At 36.1% G+C, this 23372-nt stretch overlaps 1 protein-coding gene and 1 long non-coding RNA gene across 3 annotated transcripts in view; one reads left to right on the top strand and one right to left on the bottom strand.

The window, feature by feature from the left end:
- Positions 1–23372, bottom strand: part of LOC133529564 (alpha-2 adrenergic receptor) — an 876629-nt gene that overhangs the window by 724862 nt on the left and 128395 nt on the right. The gene's annotated exons all lie outside the window — the stretch shown is intronic.
- Positions 10208–11458, top strand: LOC133529726 (uncharacterized). The gene is made up of 2 exons (XR_009801190.1): positions 10208–10344; positions 11338–11458. It is a non-coding gene; the product is annotated as an uncharacterized LOC133529726 (long non-coding RNA).

The raw sequence follows: 23372 nt of genomic DNA, 5'->3' as shown, positions 1-23372 counted from the left end.
TATAAATTAAAATGCTAATTTTATTTGTTAACCCTTTAAATATAAGTACTCATATTTATTTTATTTATGTTACTTTATTAGTTTCACTAAACAGAGACAAACAATTGCATATTATGGCTTAAAAATTACCATGAGATCCAAAACAAGTGTACACAGTAGCTTTACAAGTTAGCGCAAATGTTATAAATTAAATTAACACTATATCATAGCTACAGAGAAAAATATCAGAGAAAAAATAACTCCCTAATTAACAGTACTATATCAGAGGTAATAAACTTATACATTATAAAGATTAAACTTCGCAAATGAGACAAACTTAGAGAATCGAAGCATATGTCATTGGTCAGTGAAAGAGGAGAAAAGGGTGTCAGCCAAGCATTTTTTAAACCTAGCAATGTGGGGGTAAAAAATATCAACGTTCCTTACCACAATGATCGCCGGCTATTACATCATTATATTGACGGCACATTCTTGTAATTGAATTATAGAATGAGGGATTGTTTTTAGGGTTCCGTAGCCAAATGGCAAAAAAAGGAACCCTTATTCTGTCACAGCCACTTTTTTCCGAAACTATAAGAGCTGTACTGTTCAAACTTAGTAAGTGGATGTATTCTATGAACCGAATTAAGATTTTCACACAAAAAAAAAAAACAATAAATTTTGGGGGTTCCCCATACTTAGAACTGAAACTCAAAAAATCTTTTTTCATCAAACCCATACGTGTGGGGTATCTATGGATAGGTCTTTAAAAATGATATTGAGGTTTCTAATATCATTTTTTTATAAACTGAATAGTTTGCGCGAGAGACACTACCAAAGTGGTAAAATGTGTGTCCAAAGTGGTAAAATGTTGAACGAGATCTAGTAAGTAGTTTTTTTTAATACGTCATAAATGGTACGGAACCCTTCATGGGCGAGTCCGACTCGCACTTGGCCGCTTTTTATATTATGAAATTAACAAGAGTTATCATTTACATTACACATTATTACTGACTCACGGGACCGTACATTAATATTGTAATATACTTTAACTTTCCCCAAAGGTCATGATTTCTTGGAAACTCGCGTAATACACAATTCTGATTCTTTTGGCAAAATTAACTGAAACGTGAGTGCTGAAAATTAAACAAGAAAGCGGCTGAAAGAATCCCAGAGAGACATTGCGATGGCCTAAACTTTCCACATTACAAATGTATATTTAATTAAGTTTTAACCATCGTGAGTCTTACAGATACTAATATTTAATACTAGCCTCTGTCCGCGATTTCGTCCGTGTATATTTTTTTAATTACCTGCCGGCCCAGCCAATGTGACAATCTCTCTATCGCAACAACAACGCTTTGTGTCCGCAGTGCGACAATGACGGTTGCGTTTCGATCGCTACGGAGCGTAATGATTTGCATGTTGGCTACGCGGCATGAAGTTCTTATCAGACGTCAGATTTTAGGGGGCAAAATTTAATGACAAGTAGATATAAACTCAATTATCGATGTTTTTCCCATATTCATCGCTCCAATTTCTGTTTGTGTCAGTGAGTTTTTTTTCTGAAAGTATTATTTTGGAGACAATTATGAAGTTTAAACAAAGTATATTTTAAATAACCGCTAGGTTATGAGTACCACATTTCAGTAATTGTTTAAAAAATAGAAAAAGATAATTTAGATATTATTTTGCTTCATTTTTAACACTTTAAACTTTTTTTTACAAACGAAACTATCAATAGAGTTGTGCTATCACTAGTAATTATATCGATAATAGATTTAATTGTTACAGGAGCTCCCTACCTGTCATTGAATTAGGCCACTTAAATCTGATGTCTGGTTCTTATATTTGCAACTAATATCAAATACTACATTAAAATTGTACCAAATTTGAATTTTAACGCTTTTTAATTATACATTTTCACATGGTTTATACATAAAAGCGATATTATTGGCCAGTGAGTAGTACTTTTTTTTTCTACGTCGGTGGCAAACAAGCAAACGGCCCGCCTGATGGTAAGCAGTCTCCGTAGCCTATGTACGCCTGCAACTCCAGAGGAGTTATATAGCGCGTTGCCGACGCTAACATCACTTGTAAGATATAAGATATAGTAACTTAGAATTCAATAAGTATATTTACTAAGGTTTGCAGTTAAAATATTTTTGGTAAAATAATCAATAAACGTACGGTTTATTATCATTACGCAACGAAATTGTCGCACAGATACTAAACGTTACCTAATTTCCTACATAAATACACCAGTATGTGATCGTTATGCGTTCATAAAGACAATCCAATCCCGAAAATAACCTCGCTTACACTCACGGTGGGCTAACAATCGGCTTTCATAGAAATAAAAACTCAGTTTTCAAGGTTTTAGTTGTTTTTATTGAAAGGACTTTATTTATTTATACTTATATCCTATATAATACTTATATATATAATTTGGCCGACTAAATATTTTGGTTTTCTTTCGAAAAATATGTTTATTGCGCGTATTGGAAAATGGGTTTTTCTCTGGAACTAAAAGGTAAACAAAAATATCCTCGCAGGTGCTAATAATACCAATTATTTGTAATTGTTTTTTTAAACGCTTTTTTTGCTGAAAGTTACTTAAGCTGGCTATTTTAACTACATTTTTTTTTAATTCACTCACTCGAACACTGCTCGTGCTTTCGCTTCTAGTCCCAGACATTGGTTTCGAAAAAACTAATTATTATTTTCTTGATCAAATTCATTTATATCCATTCAGGAATATAATTATAGCCAAATAAAGCTCTTTCAATAAAAAAAACTTACAGTTTGAAAATTGAGTTTCTATTTCTATGAAAGCAGATTATCAGCCCACCATGCTACGCCTACACGTGGCTTGAAGACGTCCCATGATTAGGTATAAAAATAAATATTTGGAAATAATCTTATACAGTCCAATTTAAGCAAACATGTACTGTTGGTTGTACTTAAGGCTATTATCGTATAGGTAGATTTATAGTGGGGGCCATTTCGTGAACGGTGTTAGTCTAATATAATTGTTAATTAAGGAAAAAATTAAATAAATTAATTAATGTTGCCATGTTAACACATACGACTTTACAGGGGCCCATTTCTCGAACGGTACTAGACTAATAATATTAGTCTACGAACTATTAAGTCGTATGGGTTACCATGGCAACACACTAATAATATTAGACTAATGCCGTTCGAGAAATGGGCCCCAATTCGTGGACTAATAATATTAGTCTAATACCGTTCGAGAAATGGGCCACTATTAGGCCACTATTGTTTACGTCATTCTGTGGCCATCACATTCTAGGAAGAGTCACCAGCGCAACCATCTTAATATTTATACAGAAATAATTATAAACTACATGTCTACTACCTTTGTACCGATGTTTTTGACGGTATTATTCATTACTTTTTGATTTTACGTACTCTTCATTCTGGGTGAAACAAATAATTAGTACAGAAAAGAGGATTCTATTTATCCACATTTATCAAAATTTGACGAAAAATTGTCAAAAATAGAAATCGTTCCATATAAGAGTATAAATCTGTACTGCATTTAAAAAAACAATGACACAGCTAAACATATATAAGCCTCCTTTTTATTAAGGTAAGAAGGCCCTTAAGGCTAAAAAACACAATGTAACCAAGATTAAACAAGCCCACGGCTCACAATAAAAACCAATCACATTAAGCCCCAATAAAAACGGAGCCCAGCGTTAACACAACAAATAAATTAACTCCCAAATCCATACTAAAGTCATATAAGGAAAATATCTTTCTTTCATTAGGTCGAATATACGGGAGGGTGTTAAGGAGGTCTTTAATTCCCATTGCGCCTTTAACAGTGCGTTTTGATGGTTTTGGTCAAGGGTGAGTCGAAAAAATATTAAAAACATACATAACTTATTATTCTTAATTTATTATTCTTGATAATTTATGTTTTCCTAGCATGTAAGTGAATTGGTCTGACACTGTAAACTTGCATTGTGTTCAATAAATAAAATAAAAAATAAAATAAAATAACATTTGTTAGCCTTTTTTAGTGTCCCACTGCTGGGCAAAGGCTTCCCCTCGCTTTCGCCACTCGACCCTGTCATTGGCATTTTCCCACCATTTTGGATAGAATGAGTCCAAGTCGTCCCGCCATCTCCTTTTCGGTCTGCCTGTACCCCGTCCTGCAATGTCTATAGTGTTCCGTGGGTCCCACTTTGTAACCGTTATAGCCCACCTTTCTGGGTGCATGCGGCAGACATGTCCAGCACAGTCCCACTTAAGAAAAAAAAAACACTGCTTAAGCTAAATTAAAAGCATAAATATATATTTATTTCAATAAATTTATATCTAACGGCAGCTACTAATTGTTTACTAATTGTTTTTTTATACTACATCGGTGGCAAACAAGCATAGCCCGCCTGATGATAAGCAGTCTCCTTAGCCTATGTACGCCTTCAACTTCAGAGGAGTCACATGCGCATTGCCGACCCTAACACTACGCAATAAAAACTAAATTATATAACGAATAATATTTAAATAAGGTACTATTTTTTCCGTTGTTTATCTTTTAAGATATGTAAGATATGTATAAGATATATGGATGGTATGTATGTGTTATATCTGTAAAGATATATTTATTCTTATACTAAGAGCGATTTTTCATAAAGAAAGAGCGTCTTTGAGACTCTCGTCCAACTTTTATTCTTATTTACAACTTCTACATCGTTTTAAAGACATTTTGATCGCCTTAAGCGAACAGAAGAAAAAAATTACAAATAGTCTAACAAAGCAATAGAATGAAATAAATTATATTTGAACAACAGAATTTATATTTTTTCAGGAATACCCTCATTTTTTTTAAGTTAAGAAAAACGTTGCGAAATTAAAACACTTCTTTTTCTAGAATCCAAAAACTTTCAGCATGCCGTACGTAAAGGTTCCAGTTGTATTATTACACTAGGGGACCCTAAAAGCCGCCATGTAAGGTAATCCCCCCGAACCAGAGGATTTCAGAAGCTACGTATGCCGGGATAATAGGAGCTTGACCCCACACTGGCATGATGGTAGTATGAGGCTGACATACTGTCCTTTGTATGGAAATGAAAAAACCTGTTTAGGTATCATAAATTTTCGTGTTTCTTAAATGGACTAGGTACATAAGTATTTTTTCTTTATTTTTAACTTACATATTTTTTTTAACTAACAGAACGTTGTCAATCACTTCCATTCATAATCGATCTCCTATTGCTATCGGCTACGACGTAGTGCTACAAGTGTAGCATATCAGTAGAAGGACTGGTTCAAATACTAATCGAAATACAAGGTGTAAAAAATAGTGGGGATACGTTTAAGGGCATGATATGATATACATTATCATGCAAACTTCCACCAAAAATTGGTTTGAACGAGATCTAGTAAGTAGTTTTTTTTTTAATACGTCTTAAATTAAAAAAAAAAAAAAAATTTCATCTAACCCATACGTGTGGGATATCTAAGAATAGGTCTTCAAAAATGATATTTAGGTTTCTAAGATCATTTTTTTCTAAACTGAATAGTTTGCGCGAGAGACACTTCCAAAGTGAAAAAATGTGTGCCCCCCCCCCCCCTGTAACTTCTAAAATAATGGAATGAAAAATCTAAAAAAAATATATGATATACATTACCATGCAAACTTCCACTGAAAATTGGTTTGAACGAGATCTAGTAAGTAGTTTTTTTTAATACGTCATAAATGGTACGGTACCCTTCATGGGCGAGTCCGACTCGCACTTGGCCGCTTTTTTTATTCTCTATTTGTCAGCTTTTTGATGAAAAAAACCGGAAGTGCGAGTTGGACTCGCTCACCGAGGGTTCCGTACTTTTTTAGTATTTGTTATTATAACGGCAACAGAAATACATCATCTGTGAAAATTTCAACTGTCTAACTATCACGGTTCATGCGATACAGCCTGGTGACAGACGGACGGACGAGTCTTAGTAATAGGGTCCCGTTTTACCCTTTGGGTACGGAACCCTAGAAAATACCTACTTTAATATGCAACAGCAAAAGCCACATTAAGCCCCAATTTAACTTTGACACCTAGCTCAAACACGAAACACCTCAAACTAAACATGCCTTTGAAACTATTACTTAATCATAATCAAAACCCCCATCGCCATAACTCACCCCAGCACATAAAAAACTCAAAAGCATCAGCATATTTGTGCCCTTAATTCACTTCTAAGGGGCTAAATTGATATCCTAGTGTAGACAAGGAGGGTATTCGCGCCTCTGGCGATTTCTTCACAAATTTACGATCTCACCATGGGACCAGTTCACATTGACCTCTCCTTCCCCTTTTACTAACGCTGTTGATTGACGATTTTAACCCTTATTCTAAAGATATAAAGTCCACTTATGATCAGGTAAAGAGTGTTCCTGTTTAAGTATTCCTTAAGGTATAACGGGTCTTGTGTTAATGGGGGGGAAGTGCTGTTTGGCCCTACAACGTGATGAAATTTCTAATGTCGTATAATAGGACTGTAGGAAATGACCGACTGCCATAATGCTTGCGGTTATTATGGTGTCTGCAATCTACAAATCAGGTTGGTGTGTCTGTTAAGAAGCTTGTTTGTAAGGTAGAATATTATAGTATATTGCGGTTTGTGCAAATTTATTACCATTTTGATTTCTTGGGGCTATAATCCTTTAGATTTGGGGCCTTTAGATGTCTTGGAGATGAATTTTAATGTTTCGTCCCAACTAAGACAACGATTGTGACGTATTATGTTCGCACCTAACTCTATCAAACATGGTTTTTCGATCTATGTCGTCGCGAAGTCGCCTTCAGGTTAGGGTCGCGATTGATTTGTTTTTTTTCCACTCGTAGACTGTAATGGTTGAAGATTTCGTATAACAAACTATAATTGCGCACTTTTCACGTATGGGCTCCCAACTCAACTATAAGATTTATTTCGATACGCTGTAGTCAACTATAAAATAAAATTGACCAATCACGTACCGCCGCGCTTCCACAGAAAAGACTAAAAGGGCGCGGAGCGGAAGACACGCGTTTATGTCTTTTGTACAACATTTTTGTGTAGTGAGATACTTGGCAATTTTCATTAATTATTTACGTTTTATACAAAAAAAAAGTTTTTATTTAAGATGACCCGAAGAAAAAGTATCGTATATAACAGTGATATAATCAAGCTTTTCAATCTCGTACCTTACTTCTCGTCTCGTACTCAGCGAGCTTCATTGCCTAAACATGATCTCTATTATAATATGACGATTGTATAAAATACTATTTCATTTCTGAGTTGGCGCTAGCTTGTTGGAGGCCAAGACACACTTTGGGTCGCTGCGCCAGAGCAGTAAGTAAGTACGTATTTCAAAATTGCCGCATTTAATATGGTTGCATTTATGTTTCTGTGATGCACGCTGCGTCAGACAAATGTGAACGCAACCATATAAAATGTATGAAACTGATTACCATTCTGAACACAACACTACACAACACGACACGTCAGACAAATGTGTATCAGGCTTCATTTTTTTTATAATTGGATACACATACATTTAGTTTTTATCTCCAAACTCGGATACTGCGTTCCTAAAGCTAACTTAACTATCTCTTATAGTTCCCAATTTCCCTACATACCTATTTAGATTAAACTCCCTATATTCCGCGGTACGAAACTGTTCAACAAATACCAACGCTAAAGTTAAAGTTAAAGTTGTAAAATGTTTATAGTTTACACTGCGGGGGATCCAAGCGGAACATCGGACTTCCAAGTTTCATCTCTTGTTAATTCTCTTAGGGGATGAATTCTGAAATCCTTTCTTAGCATACCTCTGTTGTATCACGTTTGCCACTAACGTGGTAAATTTTTAGCTTTTAGAGAAAGGTTCTGAGTGCCTTTTTTACGTTTAGTAATGATAGTCCGGTGGCCAGCTGCATGAAACCCATCTGATAAAAAATGGTAAATACCCGCTTTGTGGTTATTTGGAGACATCAGGACGTTTCCACCTTGATTCCCGTTTGAGTTACCACTTTTTTACCTTATACCCGTTCATTCTTAGTATCTCCTGAATGTGCGACATCTCGCTCAAATCAAAATGGAATCCAGTCATTTAGTAAAACGAATATCGACGGTCATAAAATCGAATATCGTTAGTGTTGTGTGTTGACAGATTAGCATCCCTAGTGCGCAAAATGTTCAAGTCTGAACAACAAGTGCGGGTAGTTCGAAAAACTCACGCAGCTAGAGGACGTTGATGTCAACTTTAGCCAGTGTCTCCGAGACAACGGGGACAACTTAACTTACTTGACTTAAAGTCCTACGTCCCCTAGGTGAGACAGAGCTCAGGCCATGATATCCCGATTTCTGTCAACTCGGATGCCACTGAGCACCGCCAGGACTCTTTGGGACGGTCTGATCCTCTCTTGCCTTGCAAGGTCCATTCTAGGGCTTGCCTAGGGATGTGGTCGGGATCTAAGAGTATGACCGATCCAGGTCCACTTGCGGCGCGCGATCTGGTGACCGATCAGAGTTTCGCGGCAGGTATCTAATAGGCGTTTATTAGATATTCTCTTGGACCAGTATATCCCGAGAATCTGTCGAAGGCACCGGTTAACAAACACTTGGATCCGCTGTGTGATGTCCATAGTGACCCTCCACGTCTCGCATCCATATAGCAGCACGGTTTTCACGTCCGATCGGAAAATTTTCAATTTTACTCCTTTCGTCAGTTTTCGAGACCGCCATATGGGACGAAGCTGCGCGAAGGTTGCCTTAGCTTTGGCTACCCTAGAAGCGATGTTCTCTTCAGTTCCTCCGGTTTTTGACACAACGCTGCCCAGCAGGGCTATTATGGTCGATTTTATAAATGATATGGCTGTATAAATGATAATATAACTAACATTTTATCCAGTTTTTATTGATTTGACGTCTTTTCCACTTTTGACAGCGATAGATGTTAAATGATTTACTGCATAACATGGTCGGTGGATAATTTATCATTTGTCTAAATTTCTGACTTAAACTTAGTTGATAAGTGGATAAGTTAAATGATATAAATGACACTTGTCTAGATTTATATCGTTTTATAGCATTTATATCGTTTTGTCTACTTTTGACAGCGATAGACGGTAAATGGCAACGTTTTTTGAATAATTAAATATATAGTCGAGTTTTGACGGCTAGACTTTGATTATTTTATCCTAGTGCTCACTGGGTCACGATAAGTGCTCTTGTGCTATATAAATGGTGCAAAATACAAATTTTTGGAGTTAAATATCAGTAAGTATCTGTGTTTTTCATTATATATACAATCAAACTCATTTATTTACATATAACATTATCAATACATTTTTCAGGGATGGCAAGATATCATTTCTTCTTGGCAGCTGCTGCTATCGAAGAAAAACAAGACAGAAAACTTCAACGCCGGGCCATAAGGGATGCATGCAACACGTTTGATAAGCCCGACGAGGAGTTATGGCGCATATATAGGGTGCGGAAAGAATTAGCACTCTATGTGTGCTGAACTTGACGCCGACCTCAAGCCTCAACATGGCGATGGATTGCCGGCACATCTTAAAGTAAAGATATAATGTTGCACTATTCCTCAAATCATTCCCGTTACCTTTACCACCTTGATCATAATCATAATTTCATAATGATATACCTACTTACAAGTCTTTGTTTTAGGTTTTAACATCACTGCACCTATTGGCTGACGGTAGTTACTAACGGGGAACTGGACAAGACCATGGCTTGTCCATTGCTCAGTCTACCGTCAGCCGGTACTTGGATCAATTTGTAATTGTGGTGAATAGAAGGCATGTCCATTTTGGTACAGAATACCACTGACACCGGAGATAAGAAGGTAAAAAAATACGAGTATGGATGTGCAGTGAGACATATGAAGGCAAAAAGACGCAGTCAGTAACAAAATATTTATATTTATTTTCTTACGTAGATTTTTAGGGACCATGAAGTACAAATGAGGCTTGAATGTGGATTTTTGTGGTATTTGTATTTGAAGGTTTCTACCTAAATATTTCAATGCAGAATCATACCTTATTTTTGTTATTATATGCAACTTCTTTACCACTCTTACATATGTATTTATGTAAGTATTATTCAATGCTACGTGTAGCTAAAGTACCAAATCATGAAAGTGTTGGATTGTTTACAGACTCAAGGACACTTGGATAGTCTTCCCAGAAAATTAGAGGTGTTCAGGAGGCATATGGGGTTGCTAACATTTTAGGCACAGTAGACTGCACCCAAGTAAAAATATTTCCATAACCTTTACCGCATGGCGTACAGTTTCTAAACAGAAAAGGAATTCATTCGCTAAACGTTCAGTTGGTATGTAATAAATGCAAAATCATAATTAGAAATTTTAGAATAAATCGAATGGATGGACAGAATCGATATTTTCTTGTAAACCGTAAGATCGCCAAAGTAATCCCTGACAACACCAATGGGGATTACTTTGAATCGGGATTAGTACGTTTTGTTACAACTCATCTATCATTCATTCTGCTAAATCGGATACAAATAGGTAGTCAAATACTATTTTGTAATTTCTAAAATATTAAGAGATTACATATACATATAACCGTTGTTATAATATTTTAAGTATAAATATTTGTGAAATGTTTGACGTTTTCCGCGATTAGGTACATAGATACCCAGAGTCGTTCCATGCAAGTCACCTGTTAGTTTTACGTGATGTATCTGCAAAATTGCATGGACATTGGACACTTTATGAATAAATTAAATTTAGGTTTACCTACCATGTTTAGGGCTCCACTCCTCAAATTTTCTCTGCGGTGACCGAACACATACCCATGTACATGGGTTTTTTTAAATGGGAGACTGGGGGCAGCTGCCTACCACATCCATTGAAAAAGTATTGTACCTACGTTGGTTGCTCTTAAAGACTAAGAATTGTTATTAGAGAAAAGTGGTTTACAAATGCCTTAACTAGGATTCCTTGTGTTTCAGGCAGAAATGGACAATATGAATATTTTTTTAACTATTCACTTAATTATAAAATCTTAACGTCATAATGTGTTGAGAAAATAACTTGTGAGACTTCTAATTGTTTTTGCTGCAATTACCTTATATCTTGCGATTAGCTTAATCAAAGTAGTTTTAATGCAACAATATGATATTGTGATCAGAAATTTTAATATAAACTGACGATAAGGCACCGACTTCAAACATATTAGTTGGTAATGCATATACTTAAAAAAGTATAATATTTTATTTTATTTTGAAGTCGGTTTACTTTTTTGTAAAAAGTTTTTTTGATTATTTTACATTATAGGTATAATAGGTTTTTCTTTTTTCCAGAAATCTTCCAATAAAAGGCGAACCTGAAGCGGAAATGGAAGGGGGCGCTGCTCGAGGGATGCATTACATGCAGAGAAGCGTGCCCTATTAATAAATAAATATTTCGCCTAGTATTATTTTATTTTGTTATGTTCATTAACACTACCTTCCTGAAAACATTCTGAGGAAACCGGACTAGCCCCAAGAGGTCATCCATTAATTAGATTACACGTTAAGGGGGAGAGAGGGGGTCAAGAAAATGTGACATGTTGTGACTAGAGGGAGGGGAAGTCATAAACTTTGTGACGTCATAAGTCATTCATTTACGAAATATAAGGTATACATAGGATGTTGCAGTTCATAGTTAACTGAGCCAAGCTAACAATAAGCACGGCATGGGATCGAATTTAAACGGTTGTGAGTCTAACTTTAGCAAAAAAGAAATATGACTAGCGTGAATGCTCACATGAACTAGACATGATTGAAAATGAAGACCTAATAGGTTCTCCGAAACATGTCGCACAAGTGTCAAAAATAACGTGAGTTAGTTAAACCGTAGTGTTTAACTTACGGTGTGGGCTGTCATTAGATAAGTCTTTTAAAACAAATATGGGTCTTTCATGACCATTTTTAGATAAAGATAATATTTTTGTAAATAATCGCTCTGAAAGAAAAAAGAAGAGTCCCTCCCTCTAACTTTCGAACCATGTTGGGTCCAAATAATATGACAAAAAATCATACATTCAACTTGGAACACACGACTGGCTATTGGCAGGTCTCGACATTTTTTTTTTTTAAGAGCTCTCAGAGGATAGCTTGTTATGCAATAACTTTAGTTTTGTACTAATTTAAATTAAATTATGAGCAGGCTCAATCAAGGGGTTCTGGAGCTATATAAGAGCCTAGAAACCCAAAAGCTATTTGTGAGGGGTCTTATTGCTATTCTAGTCAACTTGTTTGCAAGAAAGTGTGGTCGGTGGTATCAAATGAAAAAGCCCGGCTTACACGTTTTTGATATTGTTTTTAAATGTACCATTTTACATAATTAGCAAGATAAACGAATTCAAAATTACATAATATAGTCATTTGACAAGAAACGTAACCGTTTACCACAGATACGGTCTTTTTAAATCTCTATGGTGACTTGAAACTATACTCAAACACACCCAGTTTGGCAGTAGAAAAAGGCGCAAAGTTTAAATTTTATATGGGAGACCCTTTGCGCCTATATTTTTAAAAATTTACCGCCTTTTTTCTACTGACCAAGTTGCTGTACCAGAGTTTATCATTTTCCGAGTAAGTAGGTGCAACAAATGCAATTGCTATACATAATTTTTGGCAAACCGCGAGTTCTCAGTTCCGGGCGAAAAACTATTGAAGGAAAACTATAGCGAACTCTGCCGTATACTAAATCATCCACATCGCAATGGAATGCGGTGCAACGCCAGTGTGAAGACCGCCTTACGTTAATTTCACTCAATAGGCACAGTCCGTACCAAAAGTAACTCATCGTGTGAAATGTTGGAAATGATCTACACGCTTAATTTTGAACACCTTACACGCTTCACTACATTTGCCTGTCTTTCAAACCTTAAAACGTGCCTTCAAATCTAAGCGAGCAATGATTCCCCATTTGCTATGTATGAATTGTAGACACAACTTATCATTAAGCCAACTATTTATTAAAAGACGTCTTAATTAAACACAATAAGAATCTATTTTGCAAACTCTTAAATCATGGATAACTTTTAACTATCAATGTCAAATGTGGATAAGTGGTAATATGTCATTTAACCAACTATTCATTAAAATACGCTTTAAATATACTTGTTTACAATTTATTTTTCAAAAGCACAAACCATGGATAATTTTTAACTGTTAATGTCATATGAAGATAAGTGGTAGAATGTGATTTAATCATCTATTCTTTAAAATACGCCTTAAGGCATAGAGTTTAAAATTCATTTTTCAAAACCTCAAAATATGTCGCGCTATCATTAGTCAATTATAGGTTACCCTCGCGACTTTATACCGAATGAAGTCACTTATCAGATAATCGCCAATCCAAGAATTAAATGATTAATGATATAATGACAAAACCATCATAGGCCGGCAGGTATGTAAATTTATCTACTCGCTCTATCTGCTAAGCACAAGATTCAGCGCTAACGAGTTTCCCCCTTATTTCTTAAGTCTTCCTGGAGTTAATTTTTAAGCCCATCGGTCCTAGCCTCTCACGGGGACAACGTCACAGGTAAATTTAAAACTTAATACGTGATAAGTGATAAAACCCATGTCTACATAATTAAACAGTACCCATTCTTAAAGTCCCAATTTTCCATGATTAATTTGTGTTTATCATTGGTCTTTTACGTAGGTGTACAGTTTCAAGAGACGACCTTTAAAATTAAACAGCTATTAATGCAAACAGTCTTTCGCTCTAATTATATTAATCCGAAAGACAAGGTAAACAAGATAAATTAACGCTGTTTTATTTGACAAATGCTCATTAGGCTTGAAATAATTCTGCTGTTTGTACATTTTATAATGGTAGCTTGGTATTTTACCTGTTTATTTTGGCTAATAAAATACTCAGTAGGAAGAGTGAAATATTTTTTACAGTACATATGGTGCTACTTTTCCGCACTAGTGCGTAAATTAGCACATTATGTAACTATGTCGAAACTTTAAAGAGCCATATGTACTGTAAAACTTTGTACGATACAAGTGCGAAAAATAGGAAATTCGTAACGAGTGGCGATAAATTAAAACACGACCGAAGGGAGTGTTTTAAAGCGACACGTGACCTATCATTTTTTCTCGTCTATTCAATTCAATTCAATTCAATTCAATTTTTTATTCATATGGTCCTCAGCAGGTTTCTTTTCTCTCCAACAATTCGCAGCACTTCCTCGTTCGTTTTTTTCTCAGTCCAACTTATTCTCTTCATTCCTCTCCACAACTTACTTTAAGAGTACCACTGTATTATAATAAATAAATAAGTAATATGTAATAATAACAACATGGAAGAGTCTAGCTAGTGATCGTCCACAGTGGAGGCGTATTGTGCCGACGCCGTAATAAAACCAAAACGGCGCAAACGGCTGTGGTATTTGTAAATAAATAAATTAATATTTGGGGGCAATCTTACACAGATTGACCTAGCCTCAAACTAAGCAAAATTCAAAATTCAAAAATTTATTCTGCAAATAGGCCTCAAGGGCTCTTTTACAAGTCAATACAACATTTATAGTAACATCATATAGTGACATGAAAAATACATAACAACATTTACAACAAAGCTTGTACTGTGGGTACTAGGCGACGATATATATGAAGATACATACGAGTACATACTTATACATAGAAAACATCCATGACTCAAGAACAAATATCCGTGCTCATCACACAAATAAATGCCCTTACCGGGATTTGAACCCGAGACCATCGGCTTCATAGGCTCCTACCTACCTCACTCACTATACACTAAGCCAGACTGGCCATCCCGTCAATCACCTTACTTGTATCAATATAACGGCCCGATTCGAAAAATGATTAAGACTCGTTTAAGATCTTGGAAAGATCTTTAAAAGATCGATAACTAAACGACATGTCAAAATTGACGTTTATTTCGATTCCGCTGTGATCCCAATAAGATCTATCTACGATATTTCTAACGTCAAAGTGACATTGGTTGCCCAAATCGAGCTGCTTCTGTCAATTATACGACATACAAAGGATATCCAAATGAGAACTTATCTAAACCAGAACTTATCGTTATCGTATTTCATTCTTCGAATAGGGCCGTTATCCATATTTTCATTATTCAATGACCCAACGATTACTAATTTGGAATATAAAAAGACTGCCCACTATCCTTATGGTTTCATATGTTGGTGCAAGCGAGACATACTGTACCATAAATCATAAATCATTTGTTTCGTGGTAAAACTTAATTACACACAAAGCTCAACGAGGGTGCGGGGTGTTAATTAGTTAGATATGCTGGGCATTTTCCGCAAATCGACAACCATTGTGCCTATTTTGCGTGCGGTGTGTTAGGGTCGGCAACGTGCATGTAACACCTCTGGAGTTGTAGGCGTCCATAGGCTACAGTATTAAGCTTGATAACCATTGATAATTTTACATGCTCTATATATATATATATATATATATATATATATATATATATATATATATATAGATTTGTTAGTAAGATAAATCCATTTATTCGTGAATTGTCGGAAAAAATGTGTGGAAATGGAGAAAACTGAAGTAAGCGCCGTTACTAAGTACTTCCGTTTGTAAATAAGTTGTTTGGCAAAAATTTCATTTTTGGTACAAGATTTTATCGCTGACTGTACTTTTCTTTCCAGGGGCAACTATTACCCATCGAGGCAATTCTAAAAACCTCAAACACAATTAGATTACGTTGTTTATCACAGAGTTCCTATGGATACCTCCTGTCTCGATCATCAGATCAGCAAACTGAAGAAAAAGCCAAAAAAATCACGATCTCGTGTTAGCAGATAGAAGGATACTTATCAGGCATCTAGTTGAGCTCACGCGGCCCTCGTGTGGCAGTATTGAAAACATCTTAACGTATGAATTACACATGAATAATGCCTCCTCTCGTTGGGTGTCTAGAATGTTCCCGGCCAAACAAAAGACTCTTCCTAATATACTAATAAATATACAGTATTATATTATATTGTATATTTATTAGTATATTAGGTATTGTTTTAATACTTATATAACTAGTATGTGTGTTTGTATTTAATAGTCTCCATATTTAGCTCCTTGCACTACCAGTACCCCTAGTGTAAATATTTTCGACAGCGAAACGTTACGTACGCGTTTGCGTTAAGTGTCATTTTGTATGAGATTTTTGACTTTCCAAAACGTCCCGCTTGGCGCGCTGTTCAAAAACCCATACAAAATGAGACTAAACGCAAACGCGTATGTCACGTTTCGAAATCGAATTTATTTACACTAGGGGTACTGTTGACTTTTGTACGAGTTCGAAATTTCCTGCTACCTAAAGGTTGTCTGGAAGAGATCGCTTTTTAACGATAAGACCGCCCGTTGTTACCTGGTTCTATTTTCCTTTAAAATTCATTTGTAGTTGTACATGTATGTAAAATGTATAATTGTTGGTGCAATAAAGAATATTTACTTACTTACTTACTTACTCTTCTACAAGGTTGATGTTCCAGTGGTTAAATTAAGACAATACGTCATGCAGGGTTCAAATTGCCCGGAACACCCCCCCCCCCCCCCCCCTCATATTCGGCAGATCTAGCCCTTAGCGTCTTTTATCCCTTTCCACGGCTGAAGGAACATCTTAGAAGCAACAAATTTTTGAATGATAGCGAAGTAATGGCTGCTGTGATGGCATTTTTAGGGTTCCGTAACCAAATGGCAAAAAACGGAACCCTTATGGATTCGTCATGTCCGTCTGTGTCACAGCCACTTTTTTCCAAAACTATAAGAACTATACTGTTCAAACTTGGTAAGTAGATGTATTTTATAAACCGCATTAAGATTTTCACACAAAAATAGAAAAAAGAAAAAACTAAATTTTTTTGTGGTTTCTTCATACTTAGAACTGAAACTCAATTTTTTTTTTCATCAACTCCATACGAGTGGGGTATCTATGGGTAGGTCTTCAAAAATGATATTGAGGTTTCTAATATCATTTTTTTCTAAACTGAATATTTTGCGCGAAAGACACTTCCAAAGTGGTAAAATGTGCCCCCCCCCCCCCTGTAACTTCTAAAATACCAGAATGATAAAACTAAGAAAATTATATGATATACATTACCATCCACACTTCCACCGAAAATTAGTTTGAACGAGATCTAGTAGGTAGTTTTTTTTAATACGTCATAACTGGTACGGAACCCTTCATGGGCGAGTCCGACTCGCACTTAGCCGCTTTTTAAGGGTTAAAAATAACAGAAGGTTCAGAGAAACGATGGTCTATGTGAATAAGCTTACTAACAGACCAAATTGAAAAATAAAATATGTGATGTTCATACTGATTATCATTATTTTTGGATCACCCCTTTGGATTACAATGGTTTTAAAATAAGAGCGTAACCTCGATTGTGTGGTAGCGGCATTATGGCGGCAAGTTTATGTCACTCAAGAAGTAATGTGTAAGGATTATTATACAACCTCTATAGTACCTAATCACACTCGAAAAGGGACGCTAGCTAAGGATGCAACCCGGATTAAAGCTAAGACGAGAGAAACATATGGAACTCGAGAGGCATTACTGTCCCTTCTTCGATAGTCTGGCTATACATGTGTATCTTATACATTTAAACGAGCAATTCTTGTATATACCTAACTATATATAAATAAATAAATATTATAGGACATTATTACACAAATTGACTACGTCCCACATTAAGCTCAATCAGGCTTGTGCTGAGGGTACTTAGACAACGATATATATAATATATAACTATTTATAAATACTTAAATACATAGAAAACACCCATGACTCAGGAACAAATATCCATGCTCATCACACGAATAAATGCCCTTACCAGGATTTGAACCCGAGACCATCAGCTTCGTAGGCAGGGTCACTACCCACTAGGCCAAACCGGTCGTCAAATATATTGATATATTTATCGGTCGTTAAATATATACGATTTCGATGAAATTTTCTATAAGTATGGAGGTTTGTGGAGGCGAAAAATTGATCTAGCTAGGTCTTATCTCTGGGAAAACGCGTAACTTTAAGTTTTTTTTTAATTTATTTTTTATATACTTTATTGTGCACTACAAAGAAAAATACATGTTACAAACAAAAAAAAAGGACATAAGTGAGTAGGTAACAACAGGCGGACTTATCGCTAAAAAGCGATCTCTTCCAGACAACCTTCAGATAGCGATTCAGTGGCTAGAAATAAAGTTATTGGGCAGTGCAAAACCACTTAAGTGTAAAGTTTATAAAATAAGTAAGTTTTCATATGTTTTCCGAGCAAAGTGCGGTGTCCCAGACATTGTAGCGTTGAAAGCGTAGACATAATTATACAGTATGTATATTTGATATAACCTCAAACTTTAACTAGACGTAGGTTTTAGTGCTATAAAACAATTCTGAAAGATTTTTTTAGTTTAGTCTTCACTACCGGAGCATAATTATTTTTTGATTTTTTTTCGAGCGACAATGTATTTCGTACATCATGATCACTTGTGACAGTTGTGACGTCACGTCATTAATGAGACGTTTTGTGTTAAAAAAAGTAGTGATACATTTAACTGCCCTTGAATTATATGTTCGTATCAAAAATACACGCTGTATGTAGCTACCTTTGTAAGGTGCTAAAAAATTTGTTACCGATATTTTAAGATATGACACTTTACATTATAACAATTAATTTTAAATAAAAAAAAACATGTATATATTTTTTGTTATTTACCGAACAAAATTATTAAATTATACTTCCGTCTAAAAATAATCATCGTCAATAACTGACAAGATGTTTAACACTTTCTGTCATGTCAATAATTATTTATCTTAAATGTCACCAGACAACAAACTAACTATTTCTGTTTAGCCCAATGGTTGACTGGTAGAGAATGCCTCAAGGCGTTAAGTCCGCCATTTGTACTCTTTTTGTAAATTTGTGCAATAAAGTTTAAACAAACAAACAAACAACAAAGCATAAGACATTAAGTGGCCAGTTAAGAGTTAGGTAAAAGAAGTTCTAGAATCTGTTCAATGAGGTCTCATTTAATTATCTCATTAACAGAATGTTTTTACGTAGCAAATATAGTAGCTAGCAGTATAGCAGTTTATTGTAGTGTTTCTACTTGAAATAATACAAATTAATATATTTTCATTATAATTTGATTGGTTTTCTAATTGTATTTTACCTGTTACTTAATTTTACCTAGTATCATTACATCAGCTAATAGTAATTTATAGTGAACCCAGATTGCGTCCCACAGATTGTCTTTTGTCTTAATTTAATTATCGCGATACGTGTTCAAACGTGTTTCATTTGTTTTGGTTACTTACCCATTTAGCAATTAACTTCATGTTGGCTTTTGCTATTTTGTTAGGCGAAGAAAATGGCATCGTTAGAATAAGGGGTTCTATTTAGTTTAATTACAAACCTCTTTATAATATATCTATTAGAGAACAAATATTTTTTTTAAGTAAATATTTAATTTATAGTTTTGTATGTTTCATCAGTTTTGTATGCGGGTAGTTTTTCACATTGCAATTTTTTCTCAGTCACTCCTTGATCGCGAATGCTGTAAAGGGTTCGGAACGTCAGAATGTAAGTATTATAAATTCATTATACGCGATATAATCTGTTTTCATGGTTTTGTTTCATGAGTTCTATCGCGGTAACCGAAGACAATATTAAATTGGTACACATTGTACTTATTCATCTGCCAGTGCCGACACTAATAATCGTGTATCGACATTTTATGACTCGATTCAGCCATAAATAAACAAGCTGAGACCGTAATTGGTACATGCGGGGATTCTAACTCAGGTTTGTCCCGTCCAACTTAGTTGTTGATGTTACGATTCATACGTAATACGTATTATGCACGAATTATAGAAATATAGAACTAGTAGTTTTCAAAAATAAAATATTCAACAACATAGTAATTTAAACTAAAAACGATGAAGGAAATCAAAGATTGACCGTACCTATATACATTTAATTAAAAATATATACAGCATTATAGTACCGCTGATTTTAAACTTCAACACTCCCGCCCTCGTTCCCCATACAGTGGAGGTGTTAAACAGGGTGATCCGCTGTCTCCTAAACTAATCACAAGCACTCTCGAAAAGTTTTCAAGAGCCTGGCGGTTTCCTGGGAGGCTATGGGAATCTGCGTTTTGCCGACGACATTGTTCTCTTTGCCTATTCTGCAGAAGAACTACAGCAAATGCTCCAAGACCTGTGTACTGAGCAACGCAGGCCTTCAGGTTGGACTTCAAATGAATCGTGCAAAGACTAAAGTGATGACCAACAGCAGGGAACATGGTGTTGAGGTTGATGACTATACACTATGTTAACGAGTATATCTACTTGTTTATCTATTACTACAGCAATATTTTTTTTCGGTAACAGGCAAGACAAGGACGTTGAGCGCCATGTTCAAAATGCCTGGCAGAGCTACTGATCCATGAAAGAGCATATGAAGGGAAACCTCCCAGTGCTACTGAAGCGCAAACTCGTCGACACGTGTGTGTATTTTACCTGTCCTAACCTACGGTGCTCAAACTTGGTCACTCACGGATTCAAACTGAAGGTTTGCCAACGCGCAGCATTTTAGGAGTTCAAAGAACCGATTGCGAAACACCACGATGCGCTCTAAAACTCGCATTGTAGACGTAAGCGAAGAAACTGTCAGAATCAAATGGGATTGGGCCGGTCACATCTACCGCATGCCGGATATATACCGGATGCCGGTAGAAGGCCGTGGGAGGGGCAGGCCCAGGCGGAGAAGGCGGGATGACCTGGACAACTTTCTGAACAACTGGCCGGAGGAAATCGGGAGAGTGGAAATTAAAGGGAAGGAAGGAAAAACGGAAGCGTTTGCCCAGTACCGGGACACTCAAATACATAGGTGAAGAAAAAAAACTATAAATTAAGTAAATACCAATGTTTCGAGATATTCCTTTTGTCCCTTAGTCTATTCGTGGTGTCTACTAATAACCGTGTATCGTCATTTTATGACTCGATTGAGCAATAAATAAGGAAGCGGACACTGTTATACGCTGAGAGTAATTGGCACTCGCGGGGATTCCCTCAGACTTTACGAGCGACCAGTTAACAGAAGTTTATCCCGCTTAGTTAAAATATGTTTCGATTCACCATAGTAAAAAATAATTACAACTTTGAGAGCAAATACAAATACAAATAATTTTATTGAAAACAGTATAAGTACAGTGTTAGCACTTAAAGACTAAGGATTAAGGATAAGGAAAAGTTAACAAATGCCTGAACTAGGAGTTCCTGTGTTTCAGGCAGAATAGGACCATGAAATTATTTTATTTAATATTTAGATTTGTCGTTTTTAAGTAGTCAGACCCTACACATAAACTGTATACCTATACAAAATAAAAACGACCAAGCCCTCCAGTCGCGAAGGCCGGTTTCGAACTGGCGACTTCAGCTGACGCGGTTAACGCACTGAGGGCCTACCGCGAACTACGTTCGACGTGTTGCCTCCCTGTCACACTTACATACCAATTTAGAAGTGCCACAGAGAGGCAACACGTCGAACATGGTTCGCGGTAGGTCCTCTGGACCTTTAGGCCACCCCGTCACACGAAGTACGAGGGTCACCTCAAGGAGGACTTAGACGGTCACCTCAAGGAGGACTTAGAGCGTCACCTCAAGGAGGACTTCGAGGGTCACCCTATCTGTCAAGATATAATATTAAAATACGAGAAACGAGTAAGTGGGACCTCTAATTGACTCTGTAATTCTATTTTAGTTTGTAGAAATGTATAAAAATGTGTGTATGTATATACAATACAATACAATACAAATCCTCTTTATTGCACAACCTCTGAAAAAAAATGTACATGGAAACGCATAAAAAACATGAAGATAGAGGTAAACAACAGGCGGCCTTATCGCTACAGAGCGATCTCTTCCAGACAACCTTTAGGTAGTGAAGAAATGAAACTTAAATTAGGTAGGTTACTTTTCGTAGGTTAGGAAGTATGTAAGTATAAACTATTTATTATGTTATGATATGGCATAGGATAAATAATATTAAACAAATTAATTAATTAATTAATTAATAAAAATAATAGGACATTAACAACTACACAAATTGACTACACAGTAAGCTCAATAAGGCTTGTGATGAGGGTACTTGGACAACGATATATATAATATATAAATACTTAAATACCATAAGACCCATGACTCAGGAACAAATATCCATGCTCATCACACGGAAAAATGCCCTTATTAGGATTTGAACCCGGGACCATCAGCTTCATAGGCAGGGTCACTACCCACTAGGCCAGACCGGTCGTCAAACAAAAAACATTATAAAAGAGAACAATTGTTTTAAATTATTCTCGCAAATGACATGTGTCGACTGCGTTGCAAAAAACGTGTTGTACAAAGGCGAACTTATCCCTTTAAGGGATTTTTGTTTTCTATATGTCAATCCATTAAAAATAAAAATATATTTTGTCCCTTTTGGTCACGGATTTCATCTATTAAATATCTTATTTTTCTCAGGTCACCGCTAAAATTAGTTTTACTTTTAAGTAGAAATATCAGCTGAGCCCCTTTTCAGATTTGAGAATTTTAGATAAATATCTCCTTCCCGGCTCCGCAAAGATCATGGTGGCGGCTCCTAAAATTAATGCGAGAAGGACAACTGCAGCTTAAGGGAAAAACCCTGCGTAAAAATCTCAGAAATCTAGGTTTCATGACATTTTCCTCCTCGAAAACTTAACCAAACGTAAAGAGAAGAAGAGAGAAGTTGAAGAGAGGTATGGGCATTGTGAATCTCATCTTCCGCCCCGTAAAATTTCGGGCACAGCACAGCGGATGTCATTCCAGATCTAGAGCAGAGCCCAACTGGGGAAGACCTTACAGAAAACCGCAGCCAAATAAGAAATAACACTAGACCCTACTCATAGTGTTGTGTTCCTGCCGGTGAGTAAGGTTGCCAGAGCTCAACGAGGGGTGGAGGGTCGGCAACGCGCATGTAGCTCCTATGGAGTTACAGGCGTACATAGGCTACGGAGACGGTTTACCATCAGGCGGGCCGTATGCTTGATTGCTACCGACGTATTATTAAAAAAAAAATTAAAAAAAATTTGGGAACGGAATGAGAAATAAATTATATGTGTCTGTCCGTTTTAAGTCCTGTGTTTCTTTTATGTAATAGGCAGGAAACGAGCAAACGAGCCGCCTGATGGGAAGCAGTCATCGCCGCCCATTAACATAACATCGGAGGAGCCACTTATGCGTTCATTGGGTGTATTCCTATCCGTCCCCGCCGCGCTCAGAGAGCAATAGGCGCTATATACAA

Source organism: Cydia pomonella, chromosome 21, assembly GCF_033807575.1.
Source record: "Cydia pomonella isolate Wapato2018A chromosome 21, ilCydPomo1, whole genome shotgun sequence".
NCBI lineage: Eukaryota > Metazoa > Arthropoda > Insecta > Lepidoptera > Tortricidae > Cydia > Cydia pomonella.
Note: the sequence above shows the minus strand (reverse complement) of the source record. Positions and strands in the feature narration are given on the sequence as shown.